The sequence below is a fragment of the Peromyscus californicus genome, unplaced genomic scaffold (assembly GCF_007827085.1).
Source record: "Peromyscus californicus insignis strain IS unplaced genomic scaffold, ASM782708v3 Scaffold_21__1_contigs__length_65335640, whole genome shotgun sequence".
Taxonomy (NCBI): Eukaryota; Metazoa; Chordata; class Mammalia; order Rodentia; family Cricetidae; genus Peromyscus; species Peromyscus californicus.
Window position 1 is genome coordinate 13,866,335 of NW_026294514.1, and position 12,349 is coordinate 13,878,683.

The following is a 12,349-nucleotide window of genomic DNA, read 5'->3' on the forward strand; positions in this document are numbered from 1 at the left end:
ATAACCCAGGCTGGCCCTAGACTCACTGTATAGCTGAGGATGCCCTCAAACTTCTGACCCTCTTCTACCTCCTGAGAGCTTGAATTATAGTTGTATGCCATCATGCCTATCTTATGTGATACTAGAGATTAAATCCCGGCCTTGGTGGATGCTAGGCAGGCTCTCTACCAACTGAGCTACATTTCCACCCAAAATATATTGTTATTTTAACTGGAATAGCATTTAATCTATAAATAAACTAGGAGAGAGGCAATTTTTTTTTAATGTTAACCTATGCCCCTTGTGTGCTAGACTGGGCAACAGTGGACCTCTAGTGGTTTGCAGACCAGCAGGCTATTGAAGTAAGCAGGGTAGTGTGCAGAAGAAACCCCTACCTTCAGGACTCCTTTTGGAGCAGATTCACCAGGATGAGCTTGATGGACCCATGGAGTCTCCCGGAGCTGGCTGGGCAAAGCCCGCTGAAGGATGAGTGTTGGTTTTAAATATTAAATGGCGCTGTTACCGTGCAAGAAAGGTCAGGAGGCATGACAAAACCCAGTATCGGAGCTCTATCAGGAGGAGTGGGGGAGACAGAAGAGAATGACCACGCAGTGCACAGATGACATAAGATGTAAGACCCCTTACTTAGCTACTGAACCGCACATGTGTAGTCATGAAGCTGGAGGAATGGCAGAATCCTAACAATGAGGCCATCATTCTGTAGAAGAGTAGCCCATGGATCTGTTTCCCGTGCTGGGGATGCAACTAGATCCTACAGGCAATAATGCAGCCCAGGTCCTCATCTCCCTCCTACTGCAGCTGCCATGAAGGAACGGAGGACCCACCAGAAGACTTTTCAAACTCTACACTCCAGGCTTGACTCTCCGCTTGCCTTGGAGGTCTGTCCCACAAGGTAGAGTGCCAACTGCTGGATTTAGTCAAAAATGCCCAGCAGGACAATCATAGTTCTGTCCTTGGTGATGGGATCAGAGGATGCCCAGGCTATGCATCCCGAAAAAGTTGGCTCCTCTGTGGGCATCAGTCAGCGGAAGGACCAGGATCTAAGTGAGGTCGAACAGGCCAGGAGAAGCCGTGAGCCCCTCCAAACTCTGCAAGCGAGAGCTTCCACCACTGTGTAGGACTGCGATAAGTAGGGAATCATCAAGTCCCAATTCACTGCACATCACTGGGTGTGATGGCCCAGCTCAGGACCTTCACTGTCCGTGGAACCCCACCTTCACAGCAGTGCTGAAGAACTTTCTGCCTTGCAGGAAGAGCTTTGAGCATTTCCGAGTGCCCTCTGCCTGGGGAAACTTGATTACCTGCATACCATACAGAAGTGCATGCTGTACAAGCTGGGGCGTCCCAGCTCGGACTGGTTTAGGGTCAACCCCTGTCCTTATTACGGCGAGCTGACCTTGTGTGATCTGGAAGCCTACAACCTGCCTAGCTGGGTTCACATACCCCTTTATTCTCAGCACTCAGACACTTCAGCTCAGAATGTAAGAGCATCTGGCAAGAATTCAGTACCTACAGTATCAGATGACTCTTCAAGATAAGCAGGGAAGGACAGGGTGGGGTGGGAGGGCAGATGTTGACTGAGGGACTTGTTGGGGGCCATTAGAGAGAGGTATACAAAGGATTTAAGTCTTAATTCCTCAAGGGAGATTCTGGCTTGGGAGCCATGTATGGGAGTTGTCCTTACGTGGGACTTTGTAAAGAAATGTTCATAAACAAAGGGAACCAAACCACTGTGGATCCCAATATTTGGGTGGCTGACAGGATTTCCAAAGCTAGCCTGTGCTACACAGCAAGTCTGAGGCCAGCCAGCAGAACTTCATAGAATGACCCTTGTCTCAAAAAAAAAAAAAAACTTTTTTAAAAAATGTATTTATTTTATTTCATGTGCATTGGTGTTTTGCCTGCACTGGAGTTACAGACAGTTGTGAGCTGTGTGGTGGTATTTTACTTGTACTGAAATGTGATTTTAATTGTTTGTTAATAAATAAAGTTGCCAGGGGGTCAGAGCTATTAGAGCCATAGCAAGAGCGTGGCGGTGGTGGTGCACGCCTTTAATCCCAGCACTTGGTAGACAGAGCTAGGTAGATCTCTGTGTGCTCAAGGATACAGCCAACATTGGAGACACACGCCTTTAATCTCAATACCAACCACAGAAGACCTGGAGGTCTGTATAGACAGGCTGTGATGAGGAGGTCATGTGGTTGGGTTTACAACCAATAAGAAGGCAGAACAGACAGTCTATATAAAGATGAACAGACAGGAAGTAGGCCCCTTTTTCGGAGAGCTCTCTTGGCTGAAGCAGGAAGGGTAAGGCTCTTAGTTCTGACCTCTTGGCTTTCTTCTCTGAATCGGCTCTGTGTTTCTTATTTAATAAGAGGGTTGGTTACATCTACAGAGCTGCCATGTGGGTGCTGGGAATTGAACCCGGGTCCTCTGGAAGAACAATCAGTGCTCTTAACCGCTGAGCCATCTCTCCAGCCCCTCAAAAAAAATCGATATTAAAAAGTTTTAAAACTTGGGGCTAGAGAGATGGCTCAGCGGTTAAGAGCACTTGCTGCTCTTTTAGAGGTCCTGGGTTCAATTCCCAGCACCCACATTGCAGTTCACAACCATCTGCAACATCTGTAACAACAGTTGCATGCATAAAATAAAAATACATTAAAATTATTTTCATCAATAGCTAGTAGTTAAGAATTACGTGGTTAAAAACAAAAATAATAAAACTCACTCTTCAGCCTTCCAAGGAAAGACTTCTTATCCAAGTGTGTTGGGCCTGAATTCCCATATAGTGGAAGTGGTTGAGTTAGCACCGTTTAAGAAGGCCTGGCCGGGCGGTGGTGGCGCACGCCTTTAATCCCAGCACTCGGGAGGCAGAGCCAGGCGGATCTCTGTGAGTTCGAGGCCAGCCTGGTCTCCAAAGCGAGTTCCAGGAAAAGGCGCAAAGCTACACAGAGAAACCCTGTCTCGAAAAACCAAAAAAAAAAAAAAAAAAAAAAAAAAAAAAAAAAAAGGCCTGTTCACAGGAGAGCTGGTCCTTGGGGCTCAGGAGCAGGAGAGCTGGCCTCTTCCTAGCCAGAGGGGGAGCTGCTCTGGTGGTGTGCATGTGGGAAAGCTGGCAGGCTGACCAACTCAATACCATCCAGGCCCAGATCCAGGGATTTGAGTTGGCTTACCCCAACATCTTCCCCATCTAGGAGCTGCTGGGGAGTGTGAAGGGGCTGGACCTGTGTGCGGACCCATAGCTGCAGGATTCCCCAGAACTCAGGGCAACAGCAGGATGTCGAGGAGTCTCCATGAGGGTCCAGTATTGACGGTGCAGCAGAAGGCAGAGGCCTTGAACTAGCCTAATGACACATTGCAATGAACATGTCCAAGAAAAGCTGTTTGGCCTGATTGGGCAAAAGGGTAGATACTGTGTGACACAGCAATTTCCACTTGATGGTTTTTTAGCGGTGCTCTTGCCCCCAAGGAAAAGTCACAAAACACGACAGAATCCACTAACAAGAGTTTTATCAAGACAAAGAGAAAGGGATAGATGTAATCAGACCTGTGGAAGGACACGTGCAAGAAAGAGGCCGGGGGAACATGGGGCCCGCCTTATAAAGGCCAGGACGCACCTTCACATACAGGCCCACATGGCTATTCCATGTGTGCCCATAGATCATGTGGTCACGTCGAGCGCGTAACCATGGGGCATGGGTTACGTACGAAGTATGGCCCAGGAATGACTAGGCGGGGATGACTAAGTGTCCCACCGGGCATGCACGACCATGGGGGGTGTGGTTGGAATTCCTGTCACCATTGCCACAATGTCATACGTGATGGAGCTTCGGGAAAGACAGAAGGGGAATGTTACAATGCGCAGATAGAGGAGCAGGTTGTCCAGAGGGGTCGGCGAGATTGTTTGCTGTGGTTAACTTTTGTGGGGAAGGCGACAAGGGTGGAGGGCAGATAGGGAAGGACTGAGAAATAAGTAGGATTGGAGTACGTGATGTGAAATACCCAAAGATTCAATCAAAAATTGCGTTTAAAAAAGAAAAAGGATGCCTGTGTTCCGCATCGGCCTCAGTTACCACCGCTCCCTAGCATTCCCAACAGGATGGGAGTATTATGTGTGTATTATCTTCCACTCGGTAAACACTCCCTTGTCTGGGACTCAAGCATGTTTATGTTAGCTGTCCTCTAAAAACCCCTGCCCTCGATCAGGCCGGCCCCGGCTCTCTCCCCTGGGAGAGGGGAAAACTGCAAGCAGCTAAGGGTATTAAAAATATTTAATTATGTCCAACAAAGGTTCCTACTGTTTAGCCTGTGGCATAAAAATGTGGGAAGGCAGGAGAGAGCCCAATCGGAATCTCCCGCTGACCGCCTCAACTTCAGAATTTCGGCCGGATGTTTGTAAGCCTGGATCTGGTGATATTACTTCCGGTTGTGAAACTCCTGTCCCTTTGGTGGGTGTTCTAAACTCCTGATTTGATGATGCTTTGCTGTGTACCTACAGAGTCTGTCTGCTATTTGTTATTTGCTCCTTTACTTTGGCTGGTTATACACTTACTCACACACTCAAAACCGGAAGTACAGCTGCCATACGTCATTTCGTGGACCCTGCAGAACGTAGTTCTGTTTCAGGACGTTTTTCTCCCCACCAGCCTTTTCTGTTATGAAACATCTGGACCATGGCATCTGGTGGGTGATAGTTGGCTTCTAGTTATGCAGGAGCATTGGTGCTCAGAATTCCAGGAATATACAAAAGACACCAGTCTGCCCTCAAAATAGAGAATTGGGTGCGGCACACTTATAACCACCCCAGTGTCACACTCCTGACGTGGTCGAAGCCAGAGCAGGCGAGAGCCCACAGACAGAGGAGGACAGAGAAATGCTTGGTTAAGGAGGCTATGTTTGAGAAGTCTCAGACACATAGGTACACATTCAACTGCGGAAATGAGAACATCTTGCAGGTAGGTAGTGTGTGGCAGATCCTTAGAGGGGAGGGAAGAGCTGGTTTGGACTCCAGAACAAGGAGGGGAGGGTTGACGAAGCACAGTGGTGATGTGGGGCGGAGGGGTTGGATAGTTCCTGGGCTGTGAGAAACTGGGCAACTTCCTGAAGGCTCTTGTGTATCTAGTCCACCTCAGGACCTGAAAAAGTAAACTATGAGTCATAGTTCTAGTTATTTATTCCCCAAACTCCAGATCTCAACATTTAAACTCGAGGCAGTAATAATTAATCTACTGCATTAGTAAAATAGAAAAAGTAGAAGGTGCGAATAATCACATGAAGAATGATGTCAAAACAGGCATCTGAAGAACTGAAGACACCTGAGTTCAATCCACGGGATTCAGGTGATGGGAGGAGACAATGAACCCTGAAGGTTATACTCTGGCTTTCACATGTGTGCTGTGCACTTGCACATACACAAAATAATGAACACATGTAACTTAAAACTTTGAAAAGTGGGCTGGAGAGATGGCTCAGCGGTTAAGAGCACTGGCTGCTCTTCCAGGGGTCCTGAGTTCAATTCCCAGCACCCACATGGTGCCTCACAACCATCTGTAATGAGATCTGGCGCCCTCTTTTGGCATGCAGGCAGAGCACTGTATACATAATAAATAAATAAGTAAATCTTTAAAAAAAAAAAAACTTTGAAAAGTGATGGAGAGAAGGCTAAGTGGTTAAGAGCACATACTGTTCTTTCAGAGGACCGAGGCTTGGTTCCCAGCAGTCACATGGTCACTCCAGTGTTGGAGTCCATCTGGGTTTCCTGGTGGCTTTGCCCAGCAGTTCTGCATAAAGAGGATGATTGGACCACGGGCCTGAGTATCAGGTGTTTGGAAGGATCTACACTTGGCTGTATCTAGTAAGGGGGAGGTCTTTGGCTCCACCCCTTGGCATTGTGATAAAAAGCCCTTTGGAATAAAGTTCTGGGCTGGTGGGTTCAGATTCGGGCCCTTCCGAGGCAATCCTGTGTTTCTGTCTTTCCTCTCGTCATCTAGGTATCCCTTTCTAGCTAATATTTCTTACTCTTACCTACTCAAGAGTACCCTGGGTCGTAAAAGTGGCGGCTGGTTCGCCACACGTTCCAGGGGATGGTGTACTGGCTATTTTTTTTTTTTTTTTTAATGTCAACATGACACATGCTAGTGTCATCTTCAAATCTTAACTGAGAAAACACCTCCCTAGGATTGGCCTGTCCATACATCTGTGGAGTCCTGTTTTGATCAGTGATTGATGTGAGAGGGCCCAGCTCACTGTGGGCAGTGCCACCCTTGGGCATGTGGTCCTGGATAAGAAGGCAGGCTGGGCAAGCCCTGGGGAACAAGCCAGGAAGTAGCACTCTGTTGTGTGATATTTTGAGTTCATTCTGAAAATAAAGCTTGCTTTGAGTCAGAGGGCGGAGCTAGCCACTAGCTGACCAAAATTAGCCACAGAAGTTTGAAGGACAGGACAGATAGGAGACAGAAAGCAGTAAGGCGGAGCTGAGGAGGATCTCAGCCCTTCTGGAGGAAGGGACCAGAGGGAGGAGGTGACTCATGGCTTCTCTGCAGTTTCTTGGATCATTCAGGTTCTTACCCCAAATATCTCACTCCCGATTTTTTATTGATAAAGAATAGTTAGTTAAACGCTTCAACACTCCTCCACAGTCTCTGCTTCAGCTTCTGCCTCCAGGTTTCTGCCTTGAGTTCCTGCCTTTATATGAAAGTGTAAGATTAAATAAACCTGCCAGGCAGTGGTGGCGCACGCCTTTAATCTCAGCACTCGAGAGGCAGAGGCAGGCAGATCTCTGTGAGTTCAAGGCCAGTCTGGTCTATAGAGTGAGTTCTAGGACAGGCTCCAAAGCTACACAGAGAAACCCTGTCGAAAGAAAGAAAGAAAGAAAGAAAGAAAGAAAGAGAGAAAGAAAGAAAGAAAAAAGAAAGAAAGAAAGAAAGAAAGGTTGCTAGATGTACAATTCTTAGAATTTGGATCAGAACAGTTTGCCTTCAGGAAAGTAGCTTTCTAGCCAGGTGGTGGTGACACATGCCTTTAATCCCAGCAGGCAGATCTCTGTGAGTTCTACAAAGTGAATTCCAGGACAGCCAGGGCAACACAGAGAAACCCTGTCTCAAAAAACAAAACAAAAACAAAAAAAGAAAGGGACTTTCTTATAAAAGGCCAGTCCCAAAATGTTCTGTTCTTCATATTTTTTTAAATGAGAATTTGAAAAGAAAAAAAAAAGCTAAGTCTTAAAGTTTCCTGTAATTTCCTTTCTTTTCCTTCTTGATTAAAGATGTTTTCTTTGCTGTGAAATGTGGAAGTCTCAGCTTTTAATTAACTTCCCTGCCACCATGGGAAGTCTGTTATAGATGAAAGTGAAGTGGTTTTCCTTCATGTTTCAATACAGTTTTAATTACTGTGAGCTCTGTGTTTGTGTGTGTGTGTGTGTGTGTGTGTGTGTGTGTGTGTGTGTGTGTAAGAGAGAGACAGAGAGAGAGAGAGAAAGACAGAAAGAGAGAGAGACAGACAGACAGAGTGCATGTACATGCATGTTACCATGGGCAAGCTATCATAAGGTCTATGACACAGTGGCAAAAGAAATCTATACTCTGACCTCTGTGGGCATCAGGCATGTTCATAGTGCACAGACATAGTATCAGGCAAAACACCCCTATACACAAAATAATAAAATTATTTCTGAGGTATATGTAACTAGCGAAGAGATCTAATAGATGAAAATTAATCTTTCCATCCTGTTACATCTATGCATAAAACCTCTAACTTACACAGAATGGAATTTCAATCATTCAGGGACCCACTGAGCTGGCTGCTGCCTGTATTCCCCCTCCCTTATCTTCTAGGTAGACTGGTCAAGTAATTCCTGGTCTCCCCAAATTGAGGAGGAAATTTTCTTGGGACCCAAGCCTTTAGCCAAAGTATTATCTGCAGCTTTTTTTTTTTCCTGGTCCAAATTCCCTACATTCGGGGCGCTGTTTAGGCACACTCTCCAGTGGGACCCTTCCTGAATCATGGTGGCTACTTACTGCAACTCTTTCCGTTAGACCAGCCTTCCTCCTTGGAGAATCCAGTATCTGGGTCTGTGAGATGGCTCAGCAGGTGAAGGAGCCTGCCGCCAAGCCTGATGGCATGCGTTCAGTACCAGGGATATTTCTATCATGGCTGGCCAGTGCTGGGCTGGAGGCTTGGTGGGTCTTAGAAGCAGGCCTTGAATTTCCTTTCTTTCCTTCCTTCCTTCTCTTTCTCTCTCTCTCTCTCTCTTTGAGACATGGTCTCTCTATTATGTAGCCCTGGCTGTCCTGGAACTCATAGAGATATATCTACCTGCCTCTGCCTCTCGAGTGCTGGGATTATCCACTTCTCTAGTGGCTATCCCACCATGGCTAGCTAGGCCTAAAATTAAATATATATATATATATATATATATATATATATATATATATATATATATATATAATTTAAGTGGAAGTATTGATTACATCTGGGGCTGATTTGGTAAAAAGAACCTGTAAGCAGGTGACCTAGTTAAGAGTACTTTTGGTATCACCACACACATTCCAATCAGTATCATCACGATCAGCATGTTTTCAGGAGCTCGTCAGACCGAGGTACAGGACCTACTAAAAAGGATGGGACAGTACTTTCAGTAAGAAGACTGTCCTAACAGCAAATAAAAAGCTGAACTGACTGGGGGAAAAAAATCAACAGCTATTCTTAGATCAGAAACCTCCCCACAGGAACGAGCCCTGAGCAGGAAGATGTGAGCTGTAATTAACACGCTGCTGGAAGCTCACAGCTGACTGGTCAGTTAAAACCTTCAGGGGAAGGGCGGGTATTCAGGTTCTCTTCTCATACCTGCGAGATTGCCCTCCAGGAGTTTGATCAGGTTTTAGATCTTCTAGCAAAGAGTGGGAAGGAAAAGAGCCGCTGTGACATAAGCTGAGAATTCTGGTTGTGCCTGCTATCAAGAGAAACTGTGTGCTAAAATCTGAACTGTTAGGGTCTCCTGAGGGCCCAGTCGACCTGAGGGAACAAAAGTACCCAACTCCCACCAGCCCTAGGCTTCTATATGAGAGAAGGAAAAAGCTCAACTCCAGTCTACCCTGGTCTTCCAGTGAATTCGCAGATCAGAAGCATGGATTCACTTCAAGACTGAACTATTGTAACAGGCCCCCACACCTTAGTAGGCCCTAGACATGAGCACAACTGACTCCATGATGGAAGTACCATTGAGGCCATAAAACCCAGCATGTAGACAGCACCACCAGCCAAAACAAAAACAAAGAACTAATCCATCGAAGTCCAGAGTTCTGGGACTTTGTCTCTCAATGTACTAACTTTATTTCTTTGCTTCTGTAGTTCCATTTCTGGCTAATTGTGCTTGTTAACTGAAGTATGTCAACCCAGGACACGGTTTTTGTACTTAAAAACTCGTTCTGAGAAAGACTCAGGACTACACTGAAATCCAGAACACCCAGTATGGTTGCAGGCTGACTAATAGAGACTGTCTATTGGATTACACCCATGTCTGAATAGTCTTCGATAGTGGATACCCCACAACACAGTAACATGTTTCAGCTTCCCTTGCCCCATACCGATCTCGCCACATTGCTAAAGTCATATAACCGGGGTGGGAAGATGGCTTGACCAGTAAACTGCTAGCTGTGGAAGCCGAATCCCAGAGTTCAGTTCTCAGAACCCACGTTAATAAAGTGTCGTGGATCTGTAATAACAGTCCTCCTAAGGCAAGGTGGTCAGGGCAGAGAGAGGAAAAACCCAAACCCGTCAGGCCAGCTAGCCTTGGAAATGCTGCCAAGCAACAAGGGAGCCCCTCCTTCAATAAGGTGGAAATCGAGATAGACTCCCCAAAGATGTCCCCTGATCTCTCTCTCTCCTCTCTCATGAAAAAAAAATGAATTATTTTTAAAAAGACATACATATAAAAAATTATTTTACCAAGTAAACCATGTCTAACTATCAGAAAAAACTAATGACTGGAGACTTAGCTCAGTTGGCAAAATGCTTGCCTGGTATGTGTAAGATCCTGGGTCCAGTCCCTAGAAATGTAAAAAATGGGCATGGTGGCCGAAGCCTGTAATTCCGGCATGTGGAGGTTCAGGCAGGAAGATCAGAAATTCAAGGTCATCCATGGCATATAGTGAGTTCGAGGCCAGCCTGTGATACTTGTGATATTTAGAAATAAATGAGAATTTCTTTCTTTCTAAATAAGAAAGAAAGAAAAAACTTAAAAGGTATTGAAAAGGCAAAAATATATGGATAGGCCAGAACTTGATTCATATTAGAGATGCCAAAGTTATCACACTGGGAATTTAGAATAACTGATTTGTTTGGGAGACAATGTTCAGCATGCAAGAAAAATGTCAATTTCAAGAATAAACGAGGGCTAGAGAGGTGTCTTGGTGGTCAAGAGCATTTGTTGCTTTTGCAGAGACATAGGTTTGATTCCCAGCACTCACGTGGTGGTTCACCATGATCTGTAACTCCAGTTCCAAGGAATTTCATGTCCTTTTCTGGTTTCCAAGGGCACCAAGCACTCACATAGTACACAGACATACACACAGGCAAAACACTCACACATAAAATAAAATGAATAAATCTAATTTAAAAATAATAAAAGATAAAAAAGAATGGCACAGGTCAAAGGCATTCTAGTGGAAATGAATGATCTTTAATAGGCTGAATGAAGACAGGCATTTATCAGTACACTGGACATGTCTGAGGAAACATTTCTGAGCTTGAGGGAATGTCCAGGGAAACCTCAAAACTGAAAAACAAAGAGAAGGCTGAGCAAACGTATCAGAACATCCAAAAGCAATGGCCTTATTACAAAACTACTATATACATGCTCAGAAAATCCCAGGAAAGGGAAGGAATAGAAGCAATGTTTGAGGTGATAATGGCTAAGAATCGCCCCTAAATTGATGGCAGGCACCAATTTACCCTCCAGGAAGCTGAGAGAACAGGGACAGGATTTAGAAAAGGGACACTCAAAGAGCAAACACGTGACTGTTTTCCAGTTCCGTCCAATAGAAACTGCTCTACCTAGTAGAATCAAGTATCTGTTTCAGTTGGCAAGCTGCCCATAGTGAATGTGGTTGTATATAGGCTGTTATACGAGATGACACTACATATTAAGTTAATCCAATTAATTTTACTTGTTCTAAGTCATGACTCAGCCACCCAAAGAGTAGAATTGGACACTGCGAAGTTTCCTTTTTCTTGTGCTGAGAATCAAACCCAAGGCTTCCAATGTCAGGCAAGTACTCTTCCATTAAACCACGCCCTCAGTCCTCTTATATAATCCTTTCTATGGGGAGATAGTGCCACGCACAAAAGATAGGAATAGCCCAATTGCCTTGGTAGCTGTATTTTTCCTTATGTGTTAATTGAGTTTATAAATCAATTCTGAGGTTCTATTTGGTAAAGTGAGACTTGGTGAGGTGAATTGAACTTCCCAGTCTTGCCATCAAATGAGAAGCTTTTTGAGCATGGGAGTAACAATGGACTCACGCAAGATCCTTTATGGTAATGTGGAAGTCTTCTGTCAGTGAAAATCGGGTCCCAAATATGTTTTAGGTATAAATGTCCAGGCTGTGTTAGGAGCTGCTAGATCACAGGCTTATTAGGAAAATGTGTTCTCAGGTAGTAACTGTGTTTACCTTGAGGACCATCAGGAAAAGGGACCTGCAGCTTCACAGCTGGGATAGGCACAGGCAGTACTGAGGGGTTTCTCAGGAAACCAAAGCTTATGCCGACTTCTGGGAAATAGGAGAAACCTTAGCAGAGGGACACTGTTGTCTTCACCCTGACACCTGATGCTATCTAGAGGCAGAGGAACGTATGGAATTTAAGGAGTAGCCAGCATCCCTTCTAACAACAGACTCCTCAAAGACAATATGAAAAACTTGTCTTCCCTTCCTTAGTACAAAGCTTGAGACTCCCAAGACAAAATAAAGGTGGTATTTGCTTCATCAGACAAATGTATTGATCCTTCGTGACTTTATCTAGAATAAAACAGTTCCTGAAGTCCTGGAAAAATACTTCCCTTCTTTCAGTATCAGTAGGGACTGCCACATGGCATCCTAGGGGATGTATCTATGTCTTTTTAGCTGTAACTTCTATGGGAAGTCAATGATGACATTTAGCAATTGGTTTGGATTCATGTCACACCCACACACTATTCAATATCTGCGTTACTAGTCACAAGGGAAAGAAAATGAGCATAGGTAGACAATACATGCAACACCATCAATATCACTTCAAAACCCAAACAAAATGCATCTTTTATGAACTGTGGGGGGCTTGAAGTGCAGGCTCTGACTCAGCTGCACTGGTCTCT

General features: G+C 45.0%; 1 protein-coding gene across 3 annotated transcripts in view; it reads left to right on the plus strand.

Annotated features, from left to right (window-relative positions):
* Window positions 1-12,349, plus strand: part of Carf (calcium responsive transcription factor) — a 79,836-nt gene that overhangs the window by 63,936 nt on the left and 3,551 nt on the right. The window lies entirely within an intron of this gene.